The sequence below is a fragment of the Microtus oregoni genome, unplaced genomic scaffold (genome assembly GCF_018167655.1).
Source record: "Microtus oregoni isolate MIOR12 unplaced genomic scaffold, Mior012 000065F_ref0000479, whole genome shotgun sequence".
NCBI lineage: Eukaryota > Metazoa > Chordata > Mammalia > Rodentia > Cricetidae > Microtus > Microtus oregoni.
This window is the reverse complement of record NW_024543875.1, coordinates 103,862-117,126: the sequence shown is the minus strand read 5'-3', so window position 1 is coordinate 117,126 and position 13,265 is coordinate 103,862. Positions and strand designations below refer to the sequence as shown.

Genomic DNA, 13,265 nt, shown 5'->3' with positions numbered 1-13,265 from the left:
AGTCTGATGATTCATAGAGATTGGATGCATTCTGATGATTCAGTTTGAGATGCAGTCTGAGAATTCATAGTGATAAGATTGCTCCCTTGGTCTGTGCATTGTAGAAGTAAGAATTCTAGTAGCTGAACATTCTGCTTCACAGGGACTGGATTGTCTACAATTGTTCTAAAATTTCAACTATTTAGGACAAATTGAGTTTGAGGAATCTTACTGGCATCTAAAGTACCATGATAATAGTAAAATCCCTGTTGGAAAATATTATTATAAGGTGTGTTGCTTTTGTTTATGTTGATTTGATTAACTGTGAAGCTGTGATTTTTTTTGCCTGTTTAAAACACCTGATGGTCCTAATTAAGAGCTGACTGGCCAATAATAAGACAGGAGCAAAGCAGGCAGGGAAGGCAGGCAAAGAATATGAATAAAAGGAGGAGCAAACAAACAAAAAGAAAGGATACTAGAGGCCAGCCATTCAGCTAAACAGAAAACTATGAAGAAAGAAGTAAAGAACAGTATACAGAAATAGAGAAAGATAAAAGACCAGAGGCAAAAGGTAGTTGAGATAATTGAATGTAAGAAACGGCCAGCAACAAGCCAAGCTAAGGATGGGCATTCATAACTAAGAGTAAGCCTCCATGTGTGATTTGAGAGCTGGGTGGTGGCTCCTCAAAAAGCCAAAAGAGTAAAACATTAAACAACGCATTCCTTTGATAATTACTGTTCTGTTGTGATAAAAGAACAAAACAATTTATACAAGACTTTGTTTGGGCTTATATTTCCAGAGGGACAGAGTCCATCTGGTGTGGGAAGTCCTTCTGTATAAATGGTGTGGCCAGTCTTTCTGTACATGTGTTGCTTTTATTGGTTAATGAATAAAGAAGCTGCTTGTGATAGGGCAGAATAGAGCTAGGTGGAGAAAATTAAAGTGAATGCTGGGAGAAAGAGGGCAGAATCAGTGAGATGCCATGTAGCCACCAGAGGGGAAAGACACAAGCTGCCAGCTGGAACCTTGATGGTAGGCCATGAGTATCGTGGTAAAATATAAAATAATAGAAATGAGTTAACCAAACATATAAGAGCTAGCTGGCAATATGCTTAAATGATTGTCCAAACAGTGATTTAAATAGTATAATTTCTGTGTGATAATTTCGGGTCAGGGCAGCCAAGAATGATTGAACAGATTGAATCTCCCCCAACACCCATCATAGCAGGGAGACCTTTAAACAAGCACAAGTGTGGTGCTATGATCAGGGAGTGGAGTCACATCTTCAAACTCAAGTAAGAAGCAGAGGGAAAAAAATTGGAAGTGGGTTGAGATTATGAACTCTTGAATTGTATCCCTAGTGGTATACTTTCTCTATTAATGTTGTATCACTTAAACCTCCCCAAAGGTACTACCATCTAGGGAACTAATGTTCAAATGCCTGAATCTATGGAGGACATTTGTCATTCAAATCATCACAATTGTTGTTGTGCAAACACCATAATAGTAACATTCCTATGGTAGATGTGCCATGATAATATTAACATCCTTATGATAGAAGTACCATGGTTACTAATATAGTCATTGGGATGATTGTGCCCTAATTTTGAGAATTGAATTGTAGGAAATATTTTTGAAGTTTTCTATCTGAATTTAGCTGACACACACACACACATGTAGGCAGAGACAGTTCATTCATTTCCCAGCTGCCCAAACCTGAATAATTACACAGAAACTATATTAAATGGAACACTTTTTTGCCTATTAGCTCAAGCTTCTTATTAACTAACTCTCACATCTTAAATTAACCCATTTCTGTTAATCTGTGTATCACCACGAGGCTGTGTCCTACTGGTAAATGTTCTGGGGCATCTGTCTCCTTCAGCAACTACATGGTGTCTCCCTGACTCTGCGTACTTTCTCTCTATATCTCTGTTTGGATTCCCTGCCTGGTTTTGCTTTACTAAGCCATTGGCCAAAACACAGCTTCTTAAATAGCCAATGTTAATAAAAGATATTCATAGCATATAAAGGGGTATTCCACATCAAATATATATATATATATATATATATATACGCATATATATATATATATGTCTCCGCGTGTGTGTATGTATGTATACATACATACATATATCTAGCACACCAGAATGTGTAATGGGTTAAATTATGAGAAAACTGGAAGAACAAATTTTACAGAGCAATATAGCATTGTACCAATCACCAACCAAGTAGAGACAATAATACACTCTAAATCATTGTTTTCATTTAAAGCAACTTACGCTTGTCACACTCCATTTATCAGTTAGGATTTTCCTTTCCTCCTTAGCCCAGAAGTTTATGTTTTCAACTCTTAGATCCCATCTATTTCCCTTAGCCTGGTTACTCTTGGTAAGCTTCTTCTTCAAGGATATCCGGGAGAGTCGGGATCTGAGTGCACATCTTTTTCTTTCTCTTTTTTTCTCTGCTCCTTTCCAATGTGGTTGGAAGGGTCTCTTAATGATCCTGAAGAAATGGGCAGTCCTCATTCATATCTGTGAATTATCAGTGATATTCTTTCATAGCAATTACATTGTCTTTTGATATAGGACTTTTCATTCAGTTTGTCATTGCTTTTACAAAATTATAGAATAAACCACATCAAAGAACATGAGTTGATCTTTGGTAACATAACATTTGAAGATGTTTCAATCTCTAGAGAGCTATCTTGTCTGCTTTGTAGGAGGGAGATATAATGGAAGGTTGTGGTAGAGCAAAATTCCTCACTTCTTATTCATCTGGAAGCTAATCGACTCAGGAAAGGGTCAGAGACAAAAGGTAAACTTCAAAAATCCCCCCAAGCGCTTTCTCCAAGTAGACCTCAGATCCTAGTATCTTATAAAATATGAACTCATTAATGAGGTTAGCAAATTCACATACCAACCACTACTCAGCAGTGCCCCCATCTGGACATTAATCCTCCAGCATATGGGTCCTCTTCTAGGGCATATCTATTCAAACTCCAACATTTGGTTTCTCAGTAACTTATTAAAAGCTACCATACTGTGAATTTGCTGTGAATTTCTCCCACTACCCTGTTTAGCATTTGAAGTGTTATTGTTTTTTTACTTAATTAAATAACCACTTTTCACTAGCAAAAATATTTTTATATTAAATTTTCCTTATTCAAATTGCTGTTGTGCTTTATTTTGCCTGAACTCTCATTGATTCAAGTGGATAAATAAAGGTTGTTTCTCCAGAAACAATTGTCAAGATTTCATTTGATGGAGGTTTTGTTAGCTAAGGTCTGCAGTTATTTCTTTTACATGGTCTTTTTTTTTATCTTCTACAATTTTTATTTTCAGAAACTGCACTTTTATTTTCAGAATGTCATTCTGTCCCAAGAAATACCTCCAACAACAACAAAAATGGAAAAACATTTCTTCCATTTTCATAAGGTTTTATGTCGGCTGATCTTAGACTCATCTGAAACTTAAGTTGGGAATGATCAGATACAAACCACTAATCTGTCACTCAAAATGAATTTAATCTTTTTTTAGAAATCTGTTGTATTTAATAAATAACCACATATATAAAAGTGTCTATATCCAAATAGTATATCTGAATTAAATTCTGTATCAGAAAGTTGTTTGGATGTAACGACTGTTAGTTTCTCATACTCAGGAAGTGCTAATAAGAATTGTTAATTGGCAGTGTAGCACATTCTGGAATCCTAGTATTTGAAGTTTTAAAGAACAGAAAACTGAGCTTCAAGCCTCATTGAATTACATAGTAATTTCCTGCCTCAAGGAAAACTAAAATACACTACACTAAAATAAACTAAAATAAACACAACTCATGTTTCAGAAATCAGAAGTAAGCCTGCCTTCTTCATTATTAGTTGCATCAGCCTGGTCCTGGGGCCATTTGAAGCCCTCGGCTAAATTCTACAGTTTTGATTGTAAGTGGGAAGGGAAACTTATCAGGAGTGCTTGCCTTTCTATGTCCCAGGAATGCTTGGATTTTCTAATCTGGTCCTTTTCCCTTCTTTCCCCTTTAAGTCTTCACCCTCTGTCCCATTGTCATTAGACTCCCAATCAAACTGCTGGAAACAGAAAATTGTATTCCCTGACTCTAGCAATTAAATAAGAAAGAGAGGATTTGCCACTTTTACTTGTTAATGCTGAGCCCCTTCAGAAAACATGGCCAATCTAATGTGTTCCTTTCCTTCTCATGTACTGCTGCTGACTGAAATGGATACTGAAGTTTAAGAAGGTCTTGGGATGGTATTGTTGTTGTTGTTGGTGGTGGTGTGTGTACAAGCCACCAGGCAACATGCATATGGAGATCAGATAAAAACTTTTCTCATCTAGCCATCTAACCATATAGGACTTGGAAATCAACCTTGGGAAGAATACCTTAGCCTGATTAACCTGATAATCATGTTGTTGTCCCCTTAAGCTAGCTCTTAATACATCCAAAGATCCCTGGAACTTTTCCAAATAAAACAACATGACATTTTCTGAAAGTTTTATAAAAGGTCTACATTGGAATAAAACGGTTGTAAAAAGGACTTTCAGTATAATCATGCATGGACCATGTTTGCAGAATCAAATCACTTTTTTTAAAAAAAGTTTCATTCATACTAAAAAAAAACCCTAATAATTATTCTAATCAGATTTTCTCTAAAGGGAAAACAAGCCATAGATTATAAAATCCCTGATAAAAGTTGATTCCAGTAAAAGAAGGTCATGCTTAATGCCAAAGACTATCCTGCTGAACAGAACAATTTTACAACTGTAAGAAGATTAATAGAAGATAGCCATCGATAGAATCTAGGATGGAAAAGTACAACTAAAGTAGAAAATACCATATGTCTTCCAATTTCATGTTCAGTAATGAAATTAGGAGGGTGTCTAAGGTGCCACCTCACAATATCCAGGTGGAACAGGCATATGCTACATTTCCTGTCTATATATTTCCATGCTCTTGTCATCTAAGACCACAAATAAACTTTTATTGTCACATATGTACAACGTTTATTGTTGGAGTAAGCACTTGGTATCATAATAAACCTTTTAATACTTATTTAATTGGTCTCTGGATAAATTTTTAAGGGTTGTAAGTTTAAAAATGTATCTATAAAATGAAAACTTAAGGTATCACATTGGCTGTTAGTTATTGAAAAATTTCTCAGGCTTACTTATTTTTCCTATTGATTAAATGTCTAAATACACTTCTTCACTTTCATAGCTAAGGAGATTTGTGAATCCAAATTTAGATATTCCTGAACACAAAGACCACATAATTTATACTATGCAATTTTTATTTAAGAAATAAATTTTTGTAAACTACAATGCCCATGAAAATAGAACACACTGCAGTGAGTTTGTACTATTTATGTTGTTAATTTTATTAAAAGTTTAAGGTAATATACAAAGCAATGAATTTTATCATGGTATCTACATACAAACAGCATTATTCTTTTTTCTAGTAGTTATTATACCACATATGTTAACTATGCATACAAAGGCTTTGAATACTTGTTTGTATTCCATGCATATTAGTTTGTGTGTATACTTAATTTGTGAAGACTATGCATATTATTGTTATATTTTTCATTACTTTATAAGCATGAATATGCTATTCAAAATCAGAGAGGAGGGCATTCAAGGATAACATCTGTCCTATTGGCAATTCCTTCCCTACTTCACAGTTTAGACTTTTAATTACTTTTGGACCCAGCACTTCAGAGACAGACTGAACTTATGAGTAATCTTTTTCTCTTTCTTGGTTTGTAAAATTAACTGACTTCCAAATCAAAGTAACGACAACCATGTTTTTCAAAAGTTAAACAAGCATGATTCTGCATTTCCACTATTGCCTCAAGCCCCTTTTATGATAAGTCGTAATTGGAACAAGACAGATACCACTTGCAATCTTCCTTCCATAGATATACATCATGTGGCTGAATGCCACCCCACCTCCTGCCTGCCTAAGTTTCTTGCCTGGTAACGTGATTTCTTTCTTAATAAGGATTCAATAAGTCAACAGTTTCCTTATTGTAAAACTGGCTCAGGTTCCTTTTACTAGAAACCTGATTTTATTATGAATTTTATTATCAATTAAGTTCTTGTATCTTTAAAAAAATGGAGTCTTCTGATGGGAAATTGCTTGCCTATCTATCAATATTTGATCTTGCCATCTTTTTATTTGTTTGTTTTGGTTGTTTTTGTTTTTCAAGACAGGGTTTCTCTGCATAACAGTCCTAATAGTCCTGGCTGTACTGAAACTCACTTTGTAGACCAGCTTGGCCTGGAACTCACAGAGAACTACCTGCCTCTGCCTCCTGAGTGCTGAGAGTAAAGGTGTGTGACACCACTAACTGGTCAACTAAAAACAGTGGTTGAATGTCACGAAGCAGTTGACAATGCCTTAACCTTATGTGTGTTTTTAGCCCAAGGGCCTCTTCCATTTTTGTTAAGGGGAGTGCTAACCTCTGTCTTTTAATACAATACTGATTTCATCATCTTAAGTGTCTTATTTAATATATATATATATATGTATAATATATACATATATAGGCATGTTTTTAAAAAAATGAGTTATTTCATCCTAATAAGTTATACCATAGAATAGATATCTGCATTTATTTTAGCTTAAATATAGGTTTTACAACCTTGAAAGAAATAAGATTCACTGATAAAATACAAATTTATTAAAAGAATGCAAAACAAGAAACTTCAGGTGGTATCTCTTAAATTCTATGGAAATTCAAAAGAAAAAAATGAAAGACTAAAATCAAAAATACCTAGAAATATTTAAGCACCCATTAAACAATTGTAAAAAATTCAAGGACTAGTCACATTAAAAATAAAAAGAACTGTAGGTTGGTTATCCTTGGCTTTATGTTTATAATCATTTATAAGTGAGTACATACCACGTTTGTCTTTCTCGTTCTGGGTTATTTCATTCAAGATGGTTCTTTATATTTCCCAGTTTCATCCATTTGCCAGCAAATTTGAAGATGTCATTTTTTTTTTTTTTACCACTGAGTGGTACTCCATTGTGTAAATGAACCACATTTTTTATATCCATTTTTCAGTTGAGGGGCATCTAGGTTGTTTCCAGGTTCTGGCTATTACAAATAATGCTGCTATGAGCATAGTTGACCAAATGTCCTTGAGGTATGTGTCTGCATCATTTGGGTATAAGGATACCCAACACATCTACCCACTAAAGAAATTTTGAAAATCTGAAACTACGTCACTAGCTCATGCCTAGATACTGGTAATGACTATGAGGCAAATAATCTCTGTTTCTATCTTTGTGGACTGAGTTGTATGTGCTAATTTTTCTTACTTCATTCAATTTTGCTGTTTGTAGGTGTAATTGGTGATTAATGCATGCATTTAAACTAAAAAAATGAGACTTTTTAAAATTGTTTTACTTCAAAATTACTAATTTATAGCTATATATGCAAGATATACATGTTGTAGGAGGCTGCTTGTTCATTCACCAACTGCCTGGCTGCTCAGACCCGAAATAATCACACAGAAACTAAATTGTGAAATACTGTTTGGGCAACAGATTAAGCATATTTCTGGCTAACTCTTACATCTTAACTTAACCCATCTCTATTATATATGCATCACCACCTACAAACAACAAAATTCTTTGACCATAAACAGTATATTCTTATTTTCATTAAAAACAACCTGACTTTCTGATATTTGTTTCTAAGGAACTGAAAATACAGCTATTAATATTAAATTAAACAATAAGTAACAAATATAATTTAGTATTGAAGAAGTATTTTCTGCCTCCAGAGAATAAGCAACTGTTCAGCTAAAGCATTAACTGTTATCAAAATTGTGGATGATATCCCAAGTTCTTTTGTCATTTCTCAGACCTCCATGGGGTAAAAAAAAGTGCACTGACTGACTCATGCCCAGTGGGAAATGCATTACTCCTACACAGTTTTTCTTAAGCCAGACAAACTCCGCTAAATAATGTTTTTTTTTTATTTAAAAAGTCTTCAGTATTCCCTAGGCCTGCACTCATAGAAATGTAATTGCACAATGTTACAAATGTTCAGAGAAAATGCTTTTTGGTGGTGTTTTTAATTCTTAATTTCATAGGGTAAATCAGGTTTGGACAAGTTTTCTGCACTTCTGGTATATGAAAATGGTTCTGCACAGAGTAAATTCTCTTGAAAAATACAGCTATTTCCTTCACTCATACATCTGCAGAAATAAATAATTTAGATAAAATAAATAAAGTTGTCTACTGAGTTTTACAGTTCCAATTTCTGAACCATTTCCATTTTTATTTGTTTGAGATAGGCAGAATAATATAGAAGAAAATAAAGAAGTGGTAAGACCACCAAATAATAGTAATATCATATGAAGTATTTATAAAATTAATAGGAAGAAAACCAGAATCCAAGATAAGGACACACAGAAACGAAGAAAAAGCAGGAAAGTGAGAATACAATGATTTAAAAATGTAAAACATATAACTACATTCATTAAGAAGCAGAACACATGCCCACACTCCTCAATAATGATGAAAATTTCTCTAACGTTTTTGATGTATAATTTACCAACACCTAAAATTTTTATTTGTAGATGTATTTTTTACTTTTTGGAGGTCTGTCACCCAGTTCCCAGATAAATACACAGAGACTTATTCTTACTTATCAAGGCCCGACCTTAACTTGACTTGTTTCTAGCCAACTTTTCTTAAATTATCCCATCTGCCTTTACCTCTGGGCTTTTATCTTTATTTATTCTATATTGGTCATTTGGATCTTTATTAGACCAGTCAGGTGTTTTAGGCATTCAAAATAACACAGCTTTACAAAGTTAAACAAAAGCAACATGAGAAATGCAGCACATCTTTCCATCATTAAACAAATATTCCACAGCATAAAATAATGTAACACATCTTTAACTAATATGCCACAACATTTATAATATCTTTTTTACTATATCCTGACAAGAAAGCTATTGTAATAAAAACTCATATCATATATAGAAACTTACTTTAAAAGGTTTACTCATATTAATTGTAATAATACTAGAAATAATTCATTTATTAAGTTTTGTTTGTTGAATAAGTAAATATTATTTGAAATATTATGAGGTTTCAAAGTATATGAGAAGAATTTGGTGGCACAAGACATTTCCTTTTTAGTCAACTAACTACCCCATCTCTGAAAATTCATGAATAATATCAACTTTCCTACAGACTGACCTGCAATCTGAGGGATGCTAAATGAAAGAAAGGCAGAACCTACAACCAACCGAGGGATTGAAAACTATGATTAGTGGGAATTTGTTTTCTCCCATAACCACAAACATCTTGACATAATAAATTAATTGCCTGTAATATTTCTGGACTTTAACCTAAATGATTAGAATTTGTTCAAGGCACTAATATGGAAAAAATGTCCATGCAACTTGTTTAACCAGTCATTCTAAAATGTGAACCGTATTTTTAATTAATACATGGGATTTGGAATAAAGTAATTTGTATTTTACTTTGCAATTAATCTTCAATTGTTAAACACTTCAAGAGAGAAAGCACCAGTATATTTTTGGCCAAGTGAGTAAGTAATATCAATGGATCCAGAACATGGTACTAAGTACTACTAGACCTGAAAAGAGTTGTTTTAGAGAAAATCTTGAGGGATTTTTTTTTAATTTCCACCTCCTCCCATCCTCCCATTTCCCTCCCACTCCCCCCATTATTCCTCCCCCTCACTCTCCAGTCCTAAGAAAAGTCAGGGTGCCCTGCCTTGTGGGAAGTCGAAGGCCCCCCTCCTCCAGGTCTAGGAAGGTGTGCATCCAAACAGACTAGGCTCCCCAAAAGCCAGTACATGCAGTAGAATCAAAATCCAGTGTCATTATCATTATCAGGTGTCCATAGGTAAATAAATTTATGTCTGAGTCTTCAGTTTGATTCCATTTATCAATCTGTATTTGTATCAATACTATACCATTTTTATTACTATAGCACTGCATTATAACTAGAAATTGAGAATAGTGAGGCCTCCAGCAGTTCTTTAATTGTTCATGGTTGTTTGAACTGTATTGAGATTTTGTTTTTCCATATGAAGTTGAGAATTGTCCTTTAAAGGTCTGTGAAAAATTGTTGGAATTTGATGGGAATTGCTTTGAATCTGTAGATTGCTTTTGACCACTTCTACTATGTTAAGCCTACCAATCTGTGAGTATGGGAGATCTTTTCACATTCTGATATCTTCTTCAATTCCTTTCCTGAAACACTTAACATTTTTTCACTGTACATATTTTTCTCTTGCTTGGTTAGAGTTTCCCCAAGATTTTTGAGGCTGTTGTGAAAGGTGTTGTTTCCTTGATTTCTTTCTCAGTTCATTTGACATTGTATATATGATGGTTATTTTTTAAATTATATTTGTAAGTTTATCTTGTATCCAATTACTTTGCTGAAAGTGCTTATCAGTTGTAATTCTTCTGTGTGGAATTTTTCCTGTAATTCATATCTACTATTATATCATCTACTAATAAAGATACTTTGACTTTTTCCTTTTCAGTTTGTATCCACTTGATTTCTTTCAGTTGTCTTATTGCTCGAGCTAAAATTCCATGTTCTAAACTGTATAGGTATAGAAACAGTAGACGGCCTGTTCTTATTCTTTATTTTAGTGAAATTTCATTGATTTTTCTCTCTATTAAATTTGATGTTGGTTATAGGCTCAGTGTAAATTGTCTTTATTATTTTTGTATCACTAACTTTTCTGGACTTTTATTATGAAGGATATTGGATTTTTTCAAAGGCCTTTTCTTTATCTACTGAAATGATCAAGTGTTCTTTTCCTTTCAGTTTGTTTATAAGCTGAATTACATTTATTGATTTTTGAACCATCCCTGCATCTCTAGGGTGAAGCATACATGAGCATGGTGTATGACCTTTTTATGTATTCTTGGATTTGGTTTGCAAGTATTTTATTTAGTACTTTTGGGTCTGCGTACATAAGGAAATTGGTCTGAAATTCTCTTTCTTTGTTGGGTATTTATGCAGTTTTGTTATCAGGATAATTATGGCCTTAAAAATGAATTGGACAATATTATTTCTATTTCTATTTTCTGGAATAATTTAAAGAGTAGTGACATTAAGTGTGATAGAACTCTGTGATAAAACCATCTGGTCCTGTTTTTTTTTTTTTTTTTGTTTGGTTGGTTTTGTTGTTAGGAGACTATTAATGACTGCTTCTATTTTACATGGGATTTTAAGTCTACCTAGTTGTTTATTTGATCTTGATTTAATTTTGGTAAGTAGTAACCATTTCTTTTATATTTTAGAATTTGGTGGAATACAGGTTTTTAAAGTATGTCTTTACAATTCTCTGAATTTCTTGGTGTCTATTATTATTCCACCACCACCCCTCTTCATTTCTGATTTTGCTACTCTGGATATTCTCTCTTTGCCTTTTAGTTAATTTGGACAAGGATTTTTCATCTTATTAATTTTCTACAAAAATAGAAAGAAAATATTTCCCTATTATTTCTTTGAAAATATTTTCTGGGACATTGACTTGGAATTCTTCTCCTTCTTTTATTCCTATTACACTTAGGTTAGGTCTTTTCATAGTTTCTCAATTTTCCTGGGTGTTTTATTTCAGAAATTCTTTAGATTTAACATTTCTTTGATTAATGTATTCCCTTCTTCTATCATGTCTTCAGTGCCTGAGATTCTCTCCTCCATCTCCAGTATTCTGTTTTTGAAACTTGCCTCTGTAATTCCTGTTCAAATTCCTAAATTTTCCATTTCCGGAATCCTCACAGTTTGTGTTTTCTTTATTGATTCTATTTCATTTTCAGATCTTGAGCAGTTTTGTTCATATCCTTCTACTGTCAGTTTGTTTGCTCTTTAATGTTTCCTTGACTGATTTATTAATTTTCTATCTAAGAATCTCTGTCATCTTCATATGGACTGTTTAATGTTTTTTCCCTAGGTCTTCAAATATGTTGAGATATTCAGGGCCTACTGTGTGATGGGGTTTCTGGGCTTCAATGGAGACATATTTCCCTAGCTCTTTTGATTATGTTTTTACACTAGCATCTTGACATCTGTAACTGGGATGATTATAGGTCTAAGTGCAGATATCTCATTTTGTGTCTGTTGGGTGGGTGTTTTGTTTCTTGGTTTCTGCTTTCTCCCTGGATTTTAGGGAAATGTGAGGGTTATGTGTTGTCTAGTATGAGATTTTTTTCCAGATGTTTTTCTCTGAGCAGCTAAGTTGGTGCCTCCCAGGACATACCTGCTGGTATTGCAGGCTTGTATAATGGGATGGGTTGGAGGAAGAAGGGTTGGAGGAGGAAATCTTGTGATCAATTCATGATGGGGTCAGAGAGGAAAGGGAAAATATGGCAGGTACTGTGCTGCAGAGAAGGTAGGGGTATTAGATCAGGATGAGCAGAAAGAGATGTAAAGGCAGGAGTGGCCACTGAGTTACCAAGAGGTTTGGGGACTAGGACAAGTCAAGAAGTGTCAAAGGAAGGTTGGAAGGGAAATATCTGTAGGAGCCACAGGAGATAAGGGAGAGGGCAGAGAAGGCTGTCACAGGTGTTTTGCTTCAGAGGTGTAGATAAGACTGTGGGGTTGGATGTAGAAAATTAAAAGAGGGGTAAAGATCTGAAGTAAGGCTTCTTGGTTATAATTTTTAAAGTTTTTAAATACAAATTTTATTAATTCTGTATTATAAACAAAGCCAAAGGGCAAGTCTTGTGTGGAATGATTGTTATTTCTGGTAAAAAAAAATAACTTCTCATACATCCATTTTAAAATTTGCCAAACAGTTTTTGCTATTATTTCTATGTGGCATAAGGCAAATAATTAATTAAGTGGCTTTAGGTAGCATTACTTTGTAGTACAAGCTCAGTGAGGTAATTATTTGCCCGTATACTTCTGATTTCTTCATCCATCTCACCTTGACATAGCATTCTCCTCACATTCCCCTGATCCTTCTAGACTTTAGCAAGTTAGACCTTGCTTCAGCAGTTATTGTCAAACTGCCTGGAAAAAAATGGGGTCCAGAATTTAAAGCATGAATGCAGAAGATTAGGAAATACAGTTTATTTGTGATACTTGTTTAAATAAAAACTTAAGATATAGGACACATTGTTGAAAATATTTTAAATAAAATTACTTCTAAAAAGATATTTCCTACACTATGCATAAACACACACACACACACACATACAAGAACTATAAAGCTGAAATAACCTGCATTTTTCACAAAGTTTATTGCAATGTATTT

The 13,265-nt window shown here is 33.9% G+C and overlaps 1 non-coding gene across 1 annotated transcript; it reads right to left on the bottom strand.

The window, feature by feature from the left end:
• Positions 1-6,353: 6,353 nt before the first annotated feature.
• LOC121440181 lies at positions 6,354-6,477 on the bottom strand. The gene has a single exon (XR_005973334.1). It is a non-coding gene; the product is annotated as a U6atac minor spliceosomal RNA (small nuclear RNA).
• Between the last annotated feature and the right edge of the window lie 6,788 nt (positions 6,478-13,265).